The sequence below is a fragment of the Rhipicephalus microplus genome, unplaced genomic scaffold (assembly GCF_043290135.1).
Source record: "Rhipicephalus microplus isolate Deutch F79 unplaced genomic scaffold, USDA_Rmic scaffold_99, whole genome shotgun sequence".
Classification (NCBI taxonomy): Eukaryota; Metazoa; Arthropoda; class Arachnida; order Ixodida; family Ixodidae; genus Rhipicephalus; species Rhipicephalus microplus.
The window spans coordinates 762,501-782,500 of record NW_027464671.1 but is presented as its reverse complement, the minus strand read 5'-3'; the positions used below and the strand labels follow the sequence as shown (position 1 = coordinate 782,500).

General features: G+C 59.6%; 1 long non-coding RNA gene and 2 other non-coding genes across 3 annotated transcripts in view; 1 reads left to right on the top strand and 2 right to left on the bottom strand.

The window, feature by feature from the left end:
* The window catches only part of LOC142790308 (uncharacterized), a 158,260-nt gene that overhangs the window by 2,968 nt on the left and 135,292 nt on the right, over positions 1-20,000 (top strand). The window lies entirely within an intron of this gene.
* LOC142790409 (5.8S ribosomal RNA) lies at positions 1,149-1,301 on the bottom strand. The gene has a single exon (XR_012889499.1). It is a non-coding gene; the product is annotated as a 5.8S ribosomal RNA (ribosomal RNA).
* LOC142790326 (small subunit ribosomal RNA) lies at positions 3,021-4,835 on the bottom strand. Its single transcript, XR_012889437.1, has one exon. It is a non-coding gene; the product is annotated as a small subunit ribosomal RNA (ribosomal RNA).

The window sequence follows — 20,000 nt, the reverse complement described above, 5'->3', positions numbered from 1 at the left end:
GATACATTCGCTTCCATCAACTTCCTGCACGACCGCGTGCGCTCGCCCTACCAAGTGCGCCCGCAACCCTGTACAGGGCCACTTCTTCACAAGGCTGGCAATCGGCTTCCCCGCTGCACGCGTGCGGCGCACAACCGGTGTGACGTGGAAGTGACGGGACACGTTCGTAAACCCATCGCGAACCGAGTACGACGCCCTACCAAGTGCGCCCGCAACCCTGTACAGGGTCACATCTTCACAAGGCTGGCAAGCGGCATTCCGCTGCGCGCGTGCGTCGTCCGAGCAGTTGCGTGATAAACGACCGTGTCGAAAGCCCAAACACCGCCGAGGCCAGTCGCCGCCGCCGCAAGGGCAGCCACGCAGCCTGGCGAGAGGCATCGTCTCGTGTAGCGTCGCCCCCGCCCCAACTGGAGTGGCCCAGTTTTTTGAACGGGACGGGAACTGCGAAGCACTTAGACCGACGGCGGACTACGACGAGAACGCCTTAAGCTTCGCCAACGTTTCGCCAACTCGTGCGGGAGACTTTTTCCGTTTCGCGGCAAGTCGTCGCGCCGTGCTCTCCGCATCAACCGCGTACGCAGCGAACCGCAAACGTCGGGCGCAGCCTCCTCACCTCCCTGCGCTTTGCGCGCGAACGTTCCCTGTTCGCGCGGCAAAGCCTGGAGGAGGCACGGCCCCGCAGCGTGTTCGAGCGCCCGGTCTACGGGACACCCTGCTTACTTCGAGGGCAACAAGCGCAACGCAAGGCTGCGATCTCGCGCACTTTGCGCACGGCTGGAGAAGCTTTGCTGGCCGGCTTTCGCTCCTCGTGTTTACCGTGCGTTAAAGTTGCGCGTCCGTGGCTCTCGCAGCTCTTGCGCGCCCGGTCGCAGAGAGGAGTACGCAACCTCGACCGCACTTTCCCTGCAGGCTTCCTTCCGACTCGAAGTCCTGCGGCGGTCTCAACGAGGTGCCACATCCTCAATGCAGTCGGTCGCCCCCGTTTCGGTTGGGCTCTGGCACGACGGTCGCCACCGTCTCGCCCTTGAGTGGCCGCTGTTGGCGCTCGCTGTGAGGTGTTCAGCGTGCTGTCCGTGTTGCCGACGCGGTCAAAACGAGTCGACGGCTCACGTTCCCTTGTGCGCCGAAGGCTCTCTTGATATGTGATCCGACCCTCAGACAGACGAAGCCAAGGGAAGACCCAAGGCCGCAATGTGCGTTCAAAGAATCAGTGCTCAGTGTGTCCTGCAATTCACACCAAGTCTCGCAGCTGGCTGCGTTCTTCATCGACCCGAGAACCGAGTGATCCACCGCTTAGAGTCGTGAAAAAGTGTTTGTTCAATTCCGTACAGTCAAAACCAAACGTTTCTGGCACTCGGCCAAACAGTGGCCAAGAAGGGCGCTTTTCAGCGCACGCTTGGACTCCAAAACTCTGCCGCGCCTTTTTCGGCTGCCGCAAATCGAGCAAACGGTGTGTTTCGGACGGCGTTTCGCTTCCGCTACTTGCGAGTGCTTTCGTGGTCCACCCCTCTATAAATACTCGGGAGGCGTCGAAGCCGGTTCTCCAAGCCGGACCCGTAGGTATCGTTGTGTGCTCGCTCTCATTGGCCCGCCTAACCAGAAAATGCCTGCGGTACACCCATTTGGATAAGAGTGCACGCAGATGCGGGCCTCGACGGCTACACATTTCCTCGGGCGGCCGCCTCCCGGCCTCCGTGGAGCGCGGGATGCACGGTCCCATCGACAAGCCTCTCCCGTTTTTACCGTGGCGTCGCGGTTCACCACGGCGGGCGGGTCGGTCTCCTCCGCATAAAAAGGGGGACCCCCGCTTTTTGTTCCACGAAATCGCACAAGCTTTTTTCGCATCCACGGTTTGCCACCGCACACCAAAATGCCGATCCGGCTGCTTACTTTAGCCAACAGGTGGAGCCAGGCGCGCCGTACTTGCGCGGCACTTCCCACGTCCACCGAAGTCGGTGCCAAGGACCACTTTCGGCGCCGGAGCCGCGTACGAGCCTACTCGAGGCGGAAGAACGAAGCCAGCAAGGGCCTGGCCGCAAGTGCGTTCAATTGTCGGGACGTCCAAGTCCCTCGTTCTTCCGTGCTTCCTCTTTCGGCAAGTCGTTGCGGCACCTTCCCAAAGCGCGCAGACCCGCTAATCGCGACGAGCGCGACGTGGCCGTGCCGCCTTTCCCTCGGCAGCAAGCAAAACGCCTGGCAACGTCGACGCTCCCCTAACCGCGATCTCGCACCGTGTTTCGTGTGGCGAATTCAAAAGCCGGCCGGCGCTGCTGCAACCATTACGGTCGGTACGCATACGCCGCGGAGGGCGGGACGGTCATCGGAGCGTGCGGTTCCTCCATCGAGTACTGCGCACCTCGGCCGTCGCATCGCCGTGCCATGACCGGCCGCGCGTCAACGCGAACCGGTGCCAGCGAGATCCCTCGCCTGCAAGAACCGACCGGCAGCCTCCGTCACCCGAGGACGCGGAGGCGCTTGCCGCGGACGGCGGGACGGTATGCACTGGTGCACAGCGGACCCGTCACATCGCCAGTTCCTTGACCGACCGCCGACGCTTGTGCCGTTCCTCTCGTACTTGGCAGTCGCCGCGCGATTGTCGGGTCTCGTTCTTGCACGCTCGAACGGTCGGGAGGGCACTCGGCTGGCGTTTCGGGAACGCGCAGCCTCGCCTTCTACCGACGTAACCACGACTCGCCGTTCGCGCTCCGCCGCTCCTGTTTACAGTACTAGGCGGTCCCGCAGCGGTCGGGTCGCGCATTTCGAGCGCTTCGAGCCACGGTGCAGTGGCGGGTCGAAAGCCGACCTATGAGTGCGTTGCGCCGTTTGTACCCGCGTCCGCCACCTGGCCGACCGTCCAAGGTCGCGGTGTTGGCGTCCGCTGGGCGCAACAATTTGTCACGGGGTGCCGCTCCACATTCAGGCAGCCCCGTGGGGAAAAGCCGACCCCGCGTCCAAACGGGGTCAGCGGCAGAAAGTGTCGGGCGCAGACGCAGCCGAGGCGCTCACCCTTCACAATCCGTTAATGATCCTTCCGCAGGTTCACCTACGGAAACCTTGTTACGACTTTTACTTCCTCTAAATGATCAAGTTTGGTCATCTTTCCAACAGACCGGCGCAACCGAAAGGCCGCGCCGGACATCGGTCCGAAGACCTCACTAAATCATTCAATCGGTAGTAGCGACGGGCGGTGTGTACAAAGGGCAGGGACGTAATCAACGCGAGCTTATGACTCGCGCTTACTGGGAATTCCTCGTTCAAGGGGAACAATTGCAAGCCCCTATCCCAATCACGAAAGAAGTTCCACGGGTTACCCAGTCTTTTCAGACAGGGATAAAGACACGCTGCTTCCTTCAGTGTAGCGCGCGTGCGGCCCCGGACATCTAAGGGCATCACAGACCTGTTATTGCTCTGTTTCGTGCGGCTAGGAGCCGCTTGTCCCTCTAAGAAGGTTGTAAGGTGCTGGGAACCCCGCACCTATTTAATAGGCTAGAGTCTCGTTCGTTATCGGAATTAACCAGACAAATCGCTCCACCAACTAAGAACGGCCATGCACCACCATCCACCGAATCAAGAAAGAGCTCTCAATCTGTCAATCCTCCCAGTGTCCGGGCCGGGTAAGTTTTCCCGTGTTGAGTCAAATTAAGCCGCAGGCTCCACTCCTGGTGGTGCCCTTCCGTCAATTCCTTTAAGTTTCAGCTTTGCAACCATACTTCCCCCGGAACCCAAATACTTTGGTTTCCCGGAAGCTGCCCGCCGAGTCATTTGAGTAACTCAGGCGGATCGCTGGTTGGCATCGTTTATGGTCAGAACTAGGGCGGTATCTGATCGCCTTCGAACCTCTGACTTTCGTTCTTGATCAATGAAAACATTCTTGGCAAATGCTTTCGCAGTAGTTCGTCTTGCGACGGTCCAAGAATTTCACCTCTAGCGCCGCAATACGAATGCCCCCGTCCGTCCCTCTTAATCATTACCTCGTATTCCAAAAACCAACAGAACAGAAACGAGGTCTTGTTCTATTATTCCATGCAAGTTTATTCAGGCGACTCGCCTGCGTTGAGCACTCTAATTTTTTCAAAGTAAAAGCACCGGCCATCTCGAGGCACACAATGAAGTGCACCAAGAAAGAACCGGCATGATGTTCAGTCCGAGCCGTCGCATCGGGTAGATGCACTACTCGTCTGGAACTGAGATCCAACTACGAGCTTTTTAACCGCAGCAGCTTTAGTATACGCTATTGGAGCTGGAATTACCGCGGCTGCTGGCACCAGACTTGCCCTCCAATTGATCCTCGTTAAAGGATTTAGAGTGTACTCATTTCAATTACGGGGCCTCAAAAGAGTCCCGTATTGTTATTTTTCGTCACTACCTCCCCGTGCCGGGAGTGGGTAATTTGCGCGCCTGCTGCCTTCCTTGGATGTGGTAGCCGTTTCTCAGGCTCCCTCTCCGGAATCGAACCCTGATTCTCCGTTACCCGTAACAACCATGGTAAGCAAGTAACCTACCATCGAAAGTTGATAAGGCAGACACTTGAAAGAAACGTCGCCGGCTCGTGGCCATGCGATCAGCACAAAGTTATCCAGAGTCACCACACAATACGGGCCGAAACCCGATCGATCTTGGTCTAATAAAAGCACCCGTTACCCAAAGGGCTCCAGGCTCACTGCATGTATTAGCTCTAGAATTGCCACAGTTATCCAAGTAGGAAGAAACGATCTAAGGAACCATAACTGATTTAATGAGCCATTCGCGGTTTCGCCTTATTTCGGCATGTACTTAGACATGCATGGCTTAATCTTTGAGACAAGCATATGATTACTGGCAGGATCAACCAGGTAATCGTTCGACTGCGCGTCCGTCCTCGCCTTCGGCGGGCCGGACGCAGTCTGTGTGCGGCGGAGGCCACCTTCAGGCGCCCCAACACGCTTATTTTGCACTCCGAGATGACGGCGTTCGAGCTCGCTACGGCACAACCTTCCCGAAAGACGAGTGGGAGCCGTGCGGCAAGAAGCACGTTCATGCTCGCTCTTTTTCGTTGCATCGACTCGGTCGCGCCGTGCGGGTTGCCCAAGCCCGCTGCACTGTCGGTGGACCGGCCGGAACTAGCAACGGAGCCGAGACCGCAAAGCCGCCAGACGACGGGTCACGCCCGCGTCTTCGGCGCTTTCGCATCTGAATCGCCCGAGGACGACACGGAACACACCTCGATATCGTGGTAAAACGGCACCGTCCGACAACCAGCCCCTAACGCATCAAGCGGATGAGGCTGCAGACGACTGCCGTGGATTCCCCTGGAGCAGACCCGAGGACACGCTTGACGAGGCCGAAGCCCGCCGCATATCAGACACCCGGTCGCTTTCGCGTACGCCGCTCACGAGAACCCCCACATAATAGCAGCGATAAGTACCCAGACCTCCTTGGGCACTAATACGAGCGTACTCGAGAAAATTTCACCGCGGGTGTGCCCCGAAACGTGTGGCACGTTGAGCGTGCCACAAGTCTACGTCGCTCTCAAACCCGCCGAGGTCGTAGAATTTGCGACCCTACTCACGAAATTGCCACCGAGGATACGGCCGCAAACGTACCGCACCTTGGGTAGGCCACGAGTTTGTGCAACACTACGCTGACGGCACAGCACCGAGGTCGTGCGCGCACGCACGGGAAAATTCCGCCGCGGTTTCTGCCGAAAACGTGAGGCACCACGACTCTCCGCAAGTTCGCGTCGACTGCGAAAGACCGAAGTCGTGAACGACGTGTCCGCTACTCGCCGCCGACACGCTGGACACCAAACGTACAACGAATCGACGGCGTCGTAGAGGCCCACGACGCGGTTTTCCTTAACGACGTCTCGGCGTGGCACCGACAGGTTAGAACGGCCGACCAACGTTCCCTGTCCGCCGTTCGGCTCAGTCGAAGGGCTCGGCGACTTCGGCAACGCTGCGAAGCCGCACGGTGACGCACGCCATGTCCCCATTTTTTTTTTCTTTCTGCGTCTGCCGGGGTGCCCCTATAATAGCAGCGATAAGCACCCAGACCGCCGTGGGTCGCTCGCCCCGGCTGACGTGGTTTTTCGTACTCCTGCGGCGGTCGCCGTCAAGCACGTCCAAATACGCTACTTTCGTGGGCGCATTCACGCTCTTTCGCTTCGCCGGAGTGCCAGCACTCACTCTGCCAAAAACGGCGAACATCCGAGCGGCGGTTCCCACTTTTGCGTCGGCGTCGCAAACCCCGCCCCGGCAGACGAGGTTTGCCGTACTCGTGCGACGGTGGCCGGCGGGCACGTCGAAAGACGCCGATATCGTGCGCGAATTGGCGCACCTTGGCTTCACCGGAGTGCCGCCACTGACTCCTCCAAAAACGGCGAAGATCCGAGCGGCGCTTCCCACTTTCGCATCGGCGTCCCGAACTCCGCCCCGGCTGACGCGGTTTACCGTACTCGTGCGACGGTCGCCGGCGAGCACGTGGAAAGACGCCGATATCGTGCCCGAATCGGCTCCGTTCGGCTTCGCCGGAGTGCCAGCACTGGCTCGGCGAAAGACGACGAACATCCGAGCGACGGTTCTCACTATTGCGTACGCGTCGCAAACCCCGCCCCGGCAGACGCACTTTGCCGTACTCGTGCGACGGTCGCCGGCGAGCACGTAGAAAGACGCCGATATCGTGCCGGAATCGGCCCCGTTTGGCTTCGCCGGAGTGCCAGCACTCACTCGGCCACAAACGGCGAACATCCGAGCGGCGGTTCCCACTTAGCCGTCGGCGTCCCGAACTCCGCCCCGGCAGACGCGGTTGCCGAGCTCGTGCGACTAGCGACCGCGAAGCCGTCTCGCGACGCCGCTTTCGTGCGCGGCTCCCACTGCGACCTGGGTCACCCGAGGTCGACGAGCAAAAAAGAATGTCGAAAAAAAAATTTTTTTTTTTTGCGTCTGCCGGGGTGCCCCTATAATAGCAGCGATAAGCACCCAGACCGCCATGGGTCGCTCGCCCCGGCTGACGTGGTTTTTCGTTTTCCTGCGGTGGTCGTCGTCAAGCACGTCCAAACACGCCACTTTCGTGGGCGCATTCGCGCTCTTTCGCTTCGCCGGAGTGCCAGCACTCACTCTGCCAAAAACGGCGAACATCCTAGTGGCGGTTCCCACTTTTGCGTCGGCGTCGCCAACCCCGCCCCGGCATACGCGGTTTGCCGTACTCGTGCGGCGGTGGCCGGCGGGCACGTCGAAAGACACCGATATCGTGCGCGAGTCGATGCTTCTTGGTCTCGCAGGAGGGCCGCCACTCACTCCTGCAAAAACGGCGAAGATCCGAGCGGCGCTTCCCACTTTTTCGTCGGCGTCGCAAACCTCGCCCCGGCAGACGCGCTTTGCCGTACTCGTGCGACGGTCGCCGGCGAGCACGTCGAAATACGCCGATATCGTGCCCGAATCGGCCCCGTTTCGCTTCGCCGGAGTGCCAGCACTCGCTCGGCCAAAGACGACGAACATCCGAGCGACGGTTCCCACTATTGCGTACGCGTCGCAAACCCCGCCCCGGCAGACGCGGTTTGCCGTACTCGTGCGGCGGTGGCCGGCGGGCACGTCGAAAGACGCCGATATCGTGCACGAATTGGCGCTCCTTGGCTTCACCGGAGTGCCAGCACTCACTCGGCCAAAAACGGCGAACATCCGAGCAGCGGTACCCACTTAGCCGTCGGCATCCCGAACTCCGCGCCGGCTGACGCGGTTGCCGAGCTCGTGCGACTAGCGACCGCGAACGCGTCTCGCGACGCCGCTTTCGTGCGCGGCTCCCATTGCGACCTGGGTTACCCGAGCTCGACCAGCAAAAAAGAAGGTCGAAAAAAAATTTTTTTTTTTTTTCTGCGTCTGCCGGGGTGCCCCTATAATAGCAGCGATAAGCACCCAGACCGCCGTGGGTCGCTCGCCCCGGCTGACGTGGTTTTTCGTACTCCTGCAGCGGTCGCCGTCAAGCACGTCCAAATACGCCACTTTCGTGGGCGCATTCGCGCTCTTTCGCGTCGCCGGAGTGCCAGCACTCACTCTGCCAAAAACGGCCAACATCCGAGCGGCGGTTCCCACTTTTGCGTCGGCGTCGTAAACCCCGCCCCGGCAGACGCGGTTTGCCCTACTCGTGCGACGGTCGCCGGCGAGCGCGTCGAAAGACGCCGATATCGTGCGCTAATTGGCGCTCCTTGGCTTCTCCGGAGTGCCGCCACTCACTCCTCCAAAAACGGCGAAGATCCGAGCGGCGTTCTCCACTTTCGCATCGGCGTCCCGAACTCCGCCCGGGCTGACGCGGTTTACCGTACTCGTGCGACGGTCGCCGGCGGGCACGTCGAAAGACGCCGATATCGTGCCGTAATCGGCCCCGTTTGGCTTCGCCCGAGTGCCAGCACTCACTCGGCCAAAAACGGCGAACATCCGAGCAGCGTTTCCCACTTTCGCATCGGCGTCCCGAAGCCCGCCCCGGCAGACGCGGTTTGCCCTACTCGAGCGACGGTCGCCGGCGATCACGTCGAAAGGCGCCGAATTCGTGCACGAATCGATGCTTCTTGGTCTCGCAGGAGGGCCGCCACTCACTCCTGCAAAAACGGCGAAGATCCGAGTTGCGCTTCCCACTTTTTCGTCGGCGTCCCGAACTACGCCCCGGCTGACGCGGTTTACCGTACTCGTGCGACGGTCGCCGGCGGTCACTTCAAAATACGCCGATTTCGTGGGCGCATTCACGCTGTTTCGCTTCCCCGGAGTGCCAACACTCACTCTGCCGAAAGCGGCGATCATCCGAGCGGCGGTTCCCACTTTTGCGTCGGCTTCGCAAACGGCGCCCCGGCAGACGCGCTCGTGCGACGTACTCGTGCGACGGTCGCCGGCGAGCACGTCGAAAGACGCCGATATCGTGCTCGAATCGACCCCGTTTCGCTTCGCCAGAGTGCTGCCAGTCACGGCGCAGAAAACGGCGAACAAGTGTTTTTTTTTTTTTTCCTAGAATTTGTGTTATAGAAGGCACATTTGATATCGGACGATAATTTTCAACTTTATCACGCGCACCGAGTTTCGTGTAGAGGTTTGCAAATTTATGGGAATTTCTCCACTTGGAATAATGCGATTTAGTAGTACTACGAGAACTTCATGGATGTACTCAAGGGTACGGGGCAAGTCAGTTACGTCAACACCTGCAGATTATTTACACTTCAAACTGAAAATTGTTGGTTGTGAGTCCTCGTGTGATATTGTTACGCCTGAAGTAGGGGTACGGGGGTTTATTGAACGGAAGCTGGGATGGCGAGGCCGCACCGGATAAAACTGCCGAGAGATCTTCTTCTTTCCAAGTCCACACTTCTATTCCCTCTTATCAATCCGGCACATACACGTCGTAATATTTCCCCCTTCGCAGACGAAGCGCACCGCGCGTTTCATGCATCGTCCCGCAGTCTAAAAGCTTTGAGGCGAGCCACATGGGTAACCTCGGTCTTGGTTGATCGTCTCCCACTAGCTGTCAGTCGTGCTATTTTATAATCTACTGCACTGAGGCGCTCAAGGACAACGAATGGGCCAGTGTAGTGGGCGAGAAGTTTTGTGGACAAGCCACGCTTGCGGATAGGCTTCCACACCATTACAAGGTCTCCCGGTTCATATGTGACGTGGCGGTGCTTGCTGTCGTAGCGGAGCTTTGAGCGGTCTTGCGATGCTATAGTACGCAGGCGGGCAAGACGCCGAGTTTCTTCTGCAAGGCATAGTGTTTCAGCTAATGAAGGATCGTCATTGTCATAAAACGAAAAGATAGTGTCCAGGGTATAACGAGGGGGTCGAACGTAAAGAAGGAAGAAAGGGCTGTGGCCGGTGGTTTCGTGTTGGGCAGTGTTGAAGGCATACGTGATGAACGGTAAGACGTCGTCCCAGTTCTTGTGATTGGACGCCACGTACATTGAAAGCATATTCACCAGTGTCCGGTTCGTTCGTTCAGTAAGGCCATTCGTCTGTGGATGGTAAGGTGTCGAATGACGAAGTTCCGAGCCACACATACGGAGCAGTTCCTCAACAACGTCTGCCGTAAACTGACGGCCGCGGTCGCTTATTATGACGCGAGGAGGTCCGTGGCGCAGTATGATAGAGTGCAGGAGAAAGGAGGATACTTCGCCAGCAGTCGCAGATGGCAGGGCGGCCGTTTCGCAGTAGCGGGTCAGGTAATCGGCGCACACTACAATCCAACGGTTGCCTTTTGCCGAGCGTGGAAAAGGGCCCACGAGGTCAATGCCAACTTGCTCAAAGGGAGTGCTGGGAGGCGTCACAGGCTGTAGAAGTCCAGCCGGAGCAGTCGTGACTGATTTGTGCGTCTGGCATTGAGTGCAACTGGCCACGTACTGCTCAACTGACTGGCGCATGCGTGGCCAGTAAAATCGCTCCTGTGTACGAAGGAGTGTTCGCGTCATTCCCAGGTGACCCGAAGTTGCGTCGTCGTGCATGGCGCGCAGAATGGAGGAACGGAGTGTGTGCGGCACCACCAGCAAGAAGCGGGAACCCGTGGCCGAGAAGGTCCTCTTGTAAAGTAATCCTTCACGAACGCAAAAGCGTCCGGCCAAAGTGGACGCTCGTGCTTCAGCAAATAATGGCTCCAAGCTGACATCCTTCCGCTGTTCATTTTCAAAGGTGGTCTTGTCCGGGAATACTGGAGTCACTGACGCAATTAGGTGATCGAAATTGTCGGCATCGCAAAGTGTTGTAGTAAGCGGCATCCGCGAAAGGCAGTCAGCGTCAGCGTGCTTCCTGCCACTCTTGTATGACACCGTGAAGTCATACTCTTGCAAGCGGAGGGCCCAGCGTGCCAGGCGGCCAGATGGGTCTCGGAGGCTTACAAGCCAGCACAAGGAATGATGGTCTGTGACCACTTGGAAGGGACGACCGTACAGGTATGAACGGAATCGCTGTACAGCGAAGACGAGTGCCAAACATTCTTGCTCAGTCACTGTGTAATTCCGTTCTGGTTTACTTAAAGTTCTGCTGGCATACGCAATGACATGTTCCTTTCCACTGTGTCGTTGTACTAGAACTGCACCTATGCCAATGCCACTGGCGTCAGTATGAACTTCGGTCGGCGCCGAAGGGTCGAAGTGTCGGAGAATGGGCTGCGATGTGAGTAAGAACTTGAGTTGGTTGAAAGACGTCTCACAGTCATGTGTCCATTCAAAGCTAGTACCTTGACGTAGCAGACTGGTCAAGGGGAAGGCAACGTCGGCGAATGCGGGAATAAATCGGCGAAAGTACGAGCACAGGCCTAGGAAGCTGCGAAGCTCTTTCGTTGAGCGAGGTGGTTTGCACGCTTTCACAGCTGCTGTCTTGCTCGGGTCAGGCCTGATCCCATCTTTGTTCACAAGGTGCCCAAGTACTAAGGTTTGTCGCTCGCCGAAATGACACTTCTTCGAATTAAGAACAAGGCCAGCGTTTCTAATGCATTCCAGAACAATGTCCACGCGTTCGTTGTGCTCACGAAATGTGCGCCCAAAGATCACGATGTCATCTAGGTAGCACATACAGACGTTCCATTTTAGGCCACGCAGAATGGTATCCATGAACCTTTCGAATGTGGCAGGAGCATTACATAATCCAAACGGCATCACGTTAAATTCATAAAGTCCGTCTGGAGTTATGAAAGCAGTCTTTTCCTTGTCCGCTGGATGCATGGGAATCTGCCAGTAGCCTGAACGTAAATCGATAGACGAGAAGTATGACGCCGAATGGAGACAGTCCAAGGCGTCATCAATTCGTGGAAGAGGATAAACATCTTTCTTCGTGATGGAGTTCAAACGGCGATAGTCGACACAAAATCTCCAGGTACCGTCTTTCTTTTTCACAAGGATCACAGGAGCTGCCCAAGGGCTCGATGATTCTTGAATGATGCCCTTTTGGAGCATTTCACGCACTTGATTGTCTATTATCTTGCGCTCGGACGGCGATACTCGGTACGGTTTTTGTCGGATTGGCTGTGCTGTTTGTGTATTTATCCTATGGCGTATACGAAATGGAGGAATGGAAGGCGTATGGTCACTCTGGGAGAAATCAAAAACTTGCAAGTACTTTAACAAAACGTCCACAAGCATTCTGCGCTTGTCGGCAGTCAGCGCCTTATCAACCATAGGTAAAACTTTCGAACTGTCTGAGCAGGCGGTCACTTGTTCATCCCGTCGAACGTCACTGAGGACAGCTACTGTTGTTGGCGAGTATTCTTTAAACGACGCTAGCTTAAGTCCTCCTGGTAGCAGCACCGGTTCGTTTGAATAATTCGTTGTCCAAAGGTCTGAACGACCTTCACTCACTGAAACTATGCTGTGGGGTACCAACGTGTTCTTCTTTATACAACTTAGATGGAAAGGCTCCACTAGCGCATCGAAACTGGTCTTATTGTCGTTAATATGCGAAGAAGCTACTGGAACGCGCACAGCACAGAAGGCCGGGATAACGGTATCTTCATAGACTCGGAGCGCACCGCTTTCCGTACCCGAATTCTCGATAAGTCCATGAGGAACAGCGTCACTTATGATAACTTCGCCATTTCGACAGTCTACAGTGGCTCCGCACATTCGCAAGAAATCTATGCCTAGAATGATGTCATGAGTGCTCCGCGGAAGAACCGTGAATTCTGTCACAAACACTTGATCACTCAGTAACACTGCCGCGGTACAAACACCAATCGGACACAACGAGTTGCCGCCCACGCCACAGAACGTTATCGCTTTCTCCAACAAAAAGGTCACCTTTCTTCCCAAACGAGCTTTGAACGCAGCACTCATGATCGACACGGCGGCTCCAGTGTCCACCAAAGCCATCGTATGTACACCATCAACAAAAACTTGCACTTTGTTTTTAAACATAAGCACCGGTGGAGGTATCTCTTCTTGCAGCGAATCACCAGCGACCTCACCCCCAGCGGCCGCGCTGCCTAGTTTTCCGGAGGCGGCGAAGGGTAGCGGCGCCTAGGAGACGGCGACCGATTGGAGCGAGGGGCTGGCGGGGGTGTCAGACTGCGGTCAGAGGCTGGAGAACGGTTTCGCAGCGGCCTTGGTGTCTCGTAAGATGCGCTTCCAGGGAACGTTGGTGCTTGTGCAAAGTCGGACAGGTGGGATCTCGGTGGCCAGTCGTACCTCGGCGGCTGCCGGTAGTTACAGTACCTGGCAATGTGGCCTTCGACGCCACAGTTGTAGCAGATGGGTAGGGGTCGCTCGCCGAACCACTGCTGAGAGCGCTGGGCTGTGTAGGGTCGCCTAACCGAACGGGGTGGAGCAGATTGCTGAACGGGAGCTGCGCGCCTCTGTGGGGCGGGGCCGGGACGAAGACGTTGGTCATACCGCTGGTCAGACGCGAATGAGTCTCGGCGTGGCCACGAAGCCCTAGCTTCGCGAACGTCTGTCACACATACTGATGGTGGCAGAGGAGCGAACGGGGCCGGGTAGTAGGATGAACAGGTAGGCGTATGGCGGATGGTGTCGTGGAACAGTGTGTCTTGTCGCTGTAGTTCTTCCCGCACTATTGTCCGGATAGTAGCGGCAAGGTCGGCGGGCGGGCTCACGTCGACGCTGGCGACCGTTGTTACATTTGCCAGCCTACCAAATTTCGGGGCAATACGACGGGTCTTTAGCTTCTCAAAAGTACGGCAGTGACGTTGGACGGCGGAGACGGAAGTGAGGTCTTCCCTGCCTATCAAAAAGTTGTAGACGTCCTCTGCTATACCCTTCAGAAGGTGGCCGACCATGTCCTCTTCAGTCATGTACGGGTCTATGATCTTGCAGAGCATCAGGACCTCCTCTATGTAGGTGGTACACGTTTCTCCAGGAGTCTGAGCTCTTTGAGCCAACGTGCGCTCCGCGCTCTTCTTTTTTGAATCAGAGTCGCCGAAGCATTTCTTGAGCTCTTCAGTGAAACGATCCCACGTTGTTAAGGAATCTTCGTGGTTTTCGTACCACATCAGAGCTGTTTCCGTGAGAAACAGCGCGACATTTCCCAGTTGGTCGGTGGCATCCCAGCAGTTGTACCGGCTCACCCTTTTGTACTGTGTCAGCCACGCATCCACATCTTCTCCTGCTCTTCCCGCGAACGGGCGGGGTTCCATATAGTGATATCGAGGTGCAGCTGGCACTGACCTTTGTGTGGTTGAGAAGGCGTGACCTTCGCTCTCGGCCATGGCAGTTGGTGTCGGTGGCAGACCGGCAATACGACGGCTCCGGCGAAGTTCGAACAGCTGTGGCTCCGTGGTTCGTCGACGTATACTGTACCCAGCACCTTCCACCACTCTGTTACGCCTGAAGTAGGGGTACGGGGGTTTATTGAACGGAAGCTGGGATGGCGAGGCCGCACCGGATAAAACTGCCGAGAGATCTTCTTCTTTCCAAGTCCACACTTCTATTCCCTCTTATCAATCCGGCACATACACGTCGTAATAATATTAAAGGCCGATTCGCTAACACATAGAACAAAGAAAGAAAGGAAGAAAAAACGCCCGCGCTCGCTCAAGAAACCTGGGTTCGCAACAAGTGGCAACAACAAGCAACCGAGCGAGTGCGCCAAAACCCGTGGCGGCCGAACAAACGCGAAGTCCCAACCGCGTCAGCCGGGGCGGCACGGGACAGGAAAAATCACTTCAGCCGGGGCGGCGGGGCACCGAATAAACCTCGTCACCTCGTCGCAGGATAAAAGAGGAAACAAAAAGTCTAAACAGCGTCTGCTGGAGCGAATGCGTAATAAAACAACAACAACAACAAAAAAAAACACCCGCGCTCAAGAAGTCTGCAATCACCACAAAAGGCGACTGTGACCGAGCAGCGTCAGCCGGGGCCGTGCGGAAACGGAAAAACCGCGACTACCGGGGCGTCGAGGCACCGAAAAATCCACTTCAGCCGCGGCGAAAAAAAAAACAAAAAGAAAGACGGAGGGGGGGGGGGGGGAACCACGTCTGCCGGGGCGAAGGAAAAAAAAACGCGTCTGCCGGGGCGAGCCCGGGTGCGGCACCACCGGGAAAACTGTGGCAAACAGACATGGCGATCGAGTGAGTGGGCCGCCAGCCAGGCTCAGCCAAAAAGTGCAAAGTCCGAACTGCGTCAGCCGGGGCGGCAAAAACCGCGTCAGCCGGGGCGGCGCAAAAAACCGCGTCTGCCGGGGCGGCACGAAACCGCGTCAGCCGGGGCGGCGCGAAAACTGCGTCAGCCGGGGCGAAAGAAAAAAAAAAAACGCGTCTGCCGGGGCAAGCCCGGGTGCGGCACCACCGGGAAAACTGTGGCAAACAGACATGGCGATCGAGTGAGTGGGCCGCCAGCCAGGCACAGCCGAAAAGTGCAAAGTCCGAACCGTGTCAGCCGGGGCGGCAAAAACCGCGTCAGCCGGGGCGGCGCGAAAACCGCGTCTGCCGGGGCGGCGCGAAAACTGCGTCAGCCGGGGCGAGCCCGGGTGCGGCACCACCGGGAAAACTGTGGCTAACAGACATGGCGATCGAGTGAGTGGGCCACCAGCCAGGCTCAGCCGAAAAGTGCTAAGTCCGAACTGCGTCAGCCGGGGCGGCAAAAACCGCGTCAGCCGGGGCGGCAAAAACCGCGTCAGCCGGGGCGGCGCAAAAACCGCGTCTGCCGGGGCGGCACGAAACCGCGTCAGCCGGGGCGGCGCGAAAACTGCGTCAGCCGGGGCGAGCCCGGGTGCGGCACCACCGGGAAAACTGTGGCAAACAGACATGGCGATCGAGTGAGTGGGCCGCCAGCCAGGCTCAGCCAAAAAGTGCCAAGTCCGAACTGCGTCAGCCGGGGCGGCAAAAAACCGCGTCAGCCGGGGCGGCGCAAAAAACCGCGTCTGCCGGGGCGGCGCGAAAACCGCGTCTGCCGGGGCGGCGCGAAAACTGCGTCAGCCGGGGCGAAAGAAAAAAAAAACGCGTCTGCCGGGGCGAGCCCGGGTGCGGCACCACCGGGAAAACTGTGGCAAACAGACATGGCGATCGAGTGAGTGGGCCGCCAGCCAGGCACAGCCGAAAAGTGCCAAGTCCGAACTGCGTCTGCCGGGGCGGCACGAAACCGCGTCAGCCGGGGCGGCGCGAAAACTGCGTCAGCCGGGGCGAAAGAAAAAAAAAAACGCGTCTGCCGGGGCGAGCCCGGGTGCGGCACCACCGGGAAAACTGTGGCAAACAGACATGGCGATCGAGTGAGTGGGCCGCCAGCCAGGCTCAGCCAAAAAGTGCAAAGTCCGAACTGCGTCAGCCGGGGCGGCAAAAACCGCGTCAGCCGGGGCGGCGCAAAAAACCGCGTCTGCCGGGGCGGCACGAAACCGCGTCAGCCGGGGCGGCGCGAAAACTGCGTCAGCCGGGGCGAAAGAAAAAAAAAAAAACGCGTCTGCCGGGGCAAGCCCGGGTGCGGCACCACCGGGAAAACTGTGGCAAACAGACATGGCGATCGAGTGAGTGGGCCGCCAGCCAGGCACAGCCGAAAAGTGCAAAGTCCGAACCGTGTCAGCCGGGGCGACGCAAAAACCGCGTCAGCCGGGGCGGCGCGAAAACCGCGTCAGCCGGGGCGGCACGAAACCGCGTCAGCCGGGGCGGCGCGAAAACTGCGTCAGCCGGGGCGGCGCGAAAACCTCGTCAGCCGGGGCGAGCGAAAAGGGGGGGGGGGGAACCACGTCTGCCGGGGCGAAAGAAAAAAAAAACGCGTCTGCCGGGGCGAGCCCGGGTGCGGCACCACCGGGAAGACTGTGGCAAACAGACATGGCGATCGAGTGAGTGGGCCGCCAGCCAGGCTCAGCCCAAAAAGTGCTAAGTCCGAACTGCGTCAGCCGGGGCGGCAAAAACCGCGTCAGCCGGGGCGGCGCGAAAACCGCGTCTGCCGGGGCGGCGCGAAAACTGCGTCAGCCGGGGCGAGCCCGGGTGCGGCACCACCGGGAAAACTGTGGCTAACAGACATGGCGATCGAGTGAGTGGGCCACCAGCCAGGCTCAGCCAAAAAGTGCTAAGTCCGAACTGCGTCAGCCGGGGCGGCAAAAACCGCGTCAGCCGGGGCGGCAAAAACCGCGTCAGCCGGGGCGGCGCAAAAACCGCGTCTGCCGGGGCGGCACGAAACCGCGTCAGCCGGGGCGGCGCGAAAACTGCGTCAGCCGGGGCGAGCCCGGGTGCGGCACCACCGGGAAAACTGTGGCAAACAGACATGGCGATCGAGTGAGTGGGCCGCCAGCCAGGCTCAGCCAAAAAGTGCCAAGTCCGAACTGCGTCAGCCGGGGCGGCAAAAAACCGCGTCAGCCGGGGCGGCGCAAAAAACCGCGTCTGCCGGGGCGGCGCGAAACCGCGTCAGCCGGGGCGGCGCGAAAACTGCGTCAGCCGGGGCGGCGCGAAAACCTCGTCAGCCGGGGCGAGCGAAAAGGGGGGGGGGGAACCACGTCTGCCGGGGCGAAAGAAAAAAAAAACGCGTCTGCCGGGGCGAGCCCGGGTGCGGCACCACCGGGAAGACTGTGGCAAACAGACATGGCGATCGAGTGAGTGGGCCGCCAGCCAGGCTCAGCCCAAAAAGTGCTAAGTCCGAACTGCGTCAGCCGGGGCGGCAAAAACCGCGTCAGCCGGGGCGGCGCGAAAACCGCGTCTGCCGGGGCGGCGCGAAAACTGCGTCAGCCGGGGCGAGCCCGGGTGCGGCACCACCGGGAAAACTGTGGCTAACAGACATGGCGATCGAGTGAGTGGGCCACCAGCCAGGCTCAGCCAAAAAGTGCTAAGTCCGAACTGCGTCAGCCGGGGCGGCAAAAACCGCGTCAGCCGGGGCGGCAAAAACCGCGTCAGCCGGGGCGGCGCAAAAACCGCGTCTGCCGGGGCGGCACGAAACCGCGTCAGCCGGGGCGGCGCGAAAACTGCGTCAGCCGGGGCGAGCCCGGGTGCGGCACCACCGGGAAAACTGTGGCAAACAGACATGGCGATCGAGTGAGTGGGCCGCCAGCCAGGCTCAGCCAAAAAGTGCCAAGTCCGAACTGCGTCAGCCGGGGCGGCAAAAAACCGCGTCAGCCGGGGCGGCGCAAAAAACCGCGTCTGCCGGGGCGGCGCGAAAACCGCGTCTGCCGGGGCGGCGCGAAAACTGCGTCAGCCGGGGCGAAAGAAAAAAAAAACGCGTCTGCCGGGGCGAGCCCGGGTGCGGCACCACCGGGAAAACTGTGGCAAACAGACATGGCGATCGAGTGAGTGGGCCGCCAGCCAGGCACAGCCGAAAAGTGCCAAGTCCGAACTGCGTCTGCCGGGGCGGCACGAAACCGCGTCAGCCGGGGCGGCGCGAAAACTGCGTCAGCCGGGGCGAAAGAAAAAAAAAACGCGTCTGCCGGGGCGAGCCCGGGTGCGGCACCACCAGGAAAACTGTGGCAAACAGACATGGCGATCGAGTGAGTGGGCCGCCAGCCAGGCTCAGCCAAAAAGTGCAAAGTCCGAACTGCGTCAGCCGGGGCGGCAAAAACCGCGTCAGCCGGGGCGGCGCAAAAAACCGCGTCTGCCGGGGCGGCACGAAACCGCGTCAGCCGGGGCGGCGCGAAAACTGCGTCAGCCGGGGCGAAAGAAAAAAAAAAAACGCGTCTGCCGGGGCAAGCCCGGGTGCGGCACCACCGGGAAAACTGTGGCAAACAGACATGGCGATCGAGTGAGTGGGCCGCCAGCCAGGCACAGCCGAAAAGTGCAAAGTCCGAACCGTGTCAGCCGGGGCGACGCAAAAACCGCGTCAGCCGTGGCGGCGCGAAAACCGCGTCAGCCGGGGCGGCACGAAACCGCGTCAGCCGGGGCGGCGCGAAAACTGCGTCAGCCGGGGCGGCGCGAAAACCTCGTCAGCCGGGGCGAGCGAAAAGGGGGGGGGGAACCACGTCTGCCGGGGCGAAAGAAAAAAAAAACGCGTCTGCCGGGGCGAGCCCGGGTGCGGCACCACCGGGAAGACTGTGGCAAACAGACATGGCGATCGAGTGAGTGGGCCGCCAGCCAGGCTCAGCCCAAAAAGTGCTAAGTCCGAACTGCGTCAGCCGGGGCGGCAAAAACCGCGTCAGCCGGGGCGGCGCGAAAACCGCGTCTGCCGGGGCGGCGCGAAAACTGCGTCAGCCGGGGCGAGCCCGGGTGCGGCACCACCGGGAAAACTGTGGCTAACAGACATGGCGATCGAGTGAGTGGGCCACCAGCCAGGCTCAGCCAAAAAGTGCTAAGTCCGAACTGCGTCAGCCGGGGCGGCAAAAACCGCGTCAGCCGGGGCGGCAAAAACCGCGTCAGCCGGGGCGGCGCAAAAACCGCGTCTGCCGGGGCGGCACGAAACCGCGTCAGCCGGGGCGGCGCGAAAACTGCGTCAGCCGGGGCGAGCCCGGGTGCGGCACCACCGGGAAAACTGTGGCAAACAGACATGGCGATCGAGTGAGTGGGCCGCCAGCCAGGCTCAGCCAAAAAGTGCCAAGTCCGAACTGCGTCAGCCGGGGCGGCAAAAAACCGCGTCAGCCGGGGCGGCGCAAAAAACCGCGTCTGCCGGGGCGGCGCGAAAACCGCGTCTGCCGGGGCGGCGCGAAAACTGCGTCAGCCGGGGCGAAAGAAAAAAAAAACGCGTCTGCCGGGGCGAGCCCGGGTGCGGCACCACCGGGAAAACTGTGGCAAACAGACATGGCGATCGAGTGAGTGGGCCGCCAGCCAGGCACAGCCGAAAAGTGCCAAGTCCGAACTGCGTCTGCCGGGGCGGCCCGAAACCGCGTCAGCCGGGGCGGCGCGAAAACTGCGTCAGCCGGGGCGAAAGAAAAAAAAAACGCGTCTGCCGGGGCGAGCCCGGGTGCGGCACCACCGGGAAAACTGTGGCAAACAGACATGGCGATCGAGTGAGTGGGCCGCCAGCCAGGCACAGCCGAAAAGTGCTAAGTCCGAACTGCGTCTGCCGGGGCGGCACGAAACCGCGTCAGCCGGGGCGGCGCGAAAACCGCGTCTGCCGGGGCGGCACGAAACCGCGTCAGCCGGGGCGGCGCGAAAACTGCGTCAGCCGGGGCGAGCCCGGGTGCAGCACCACCGGGAAA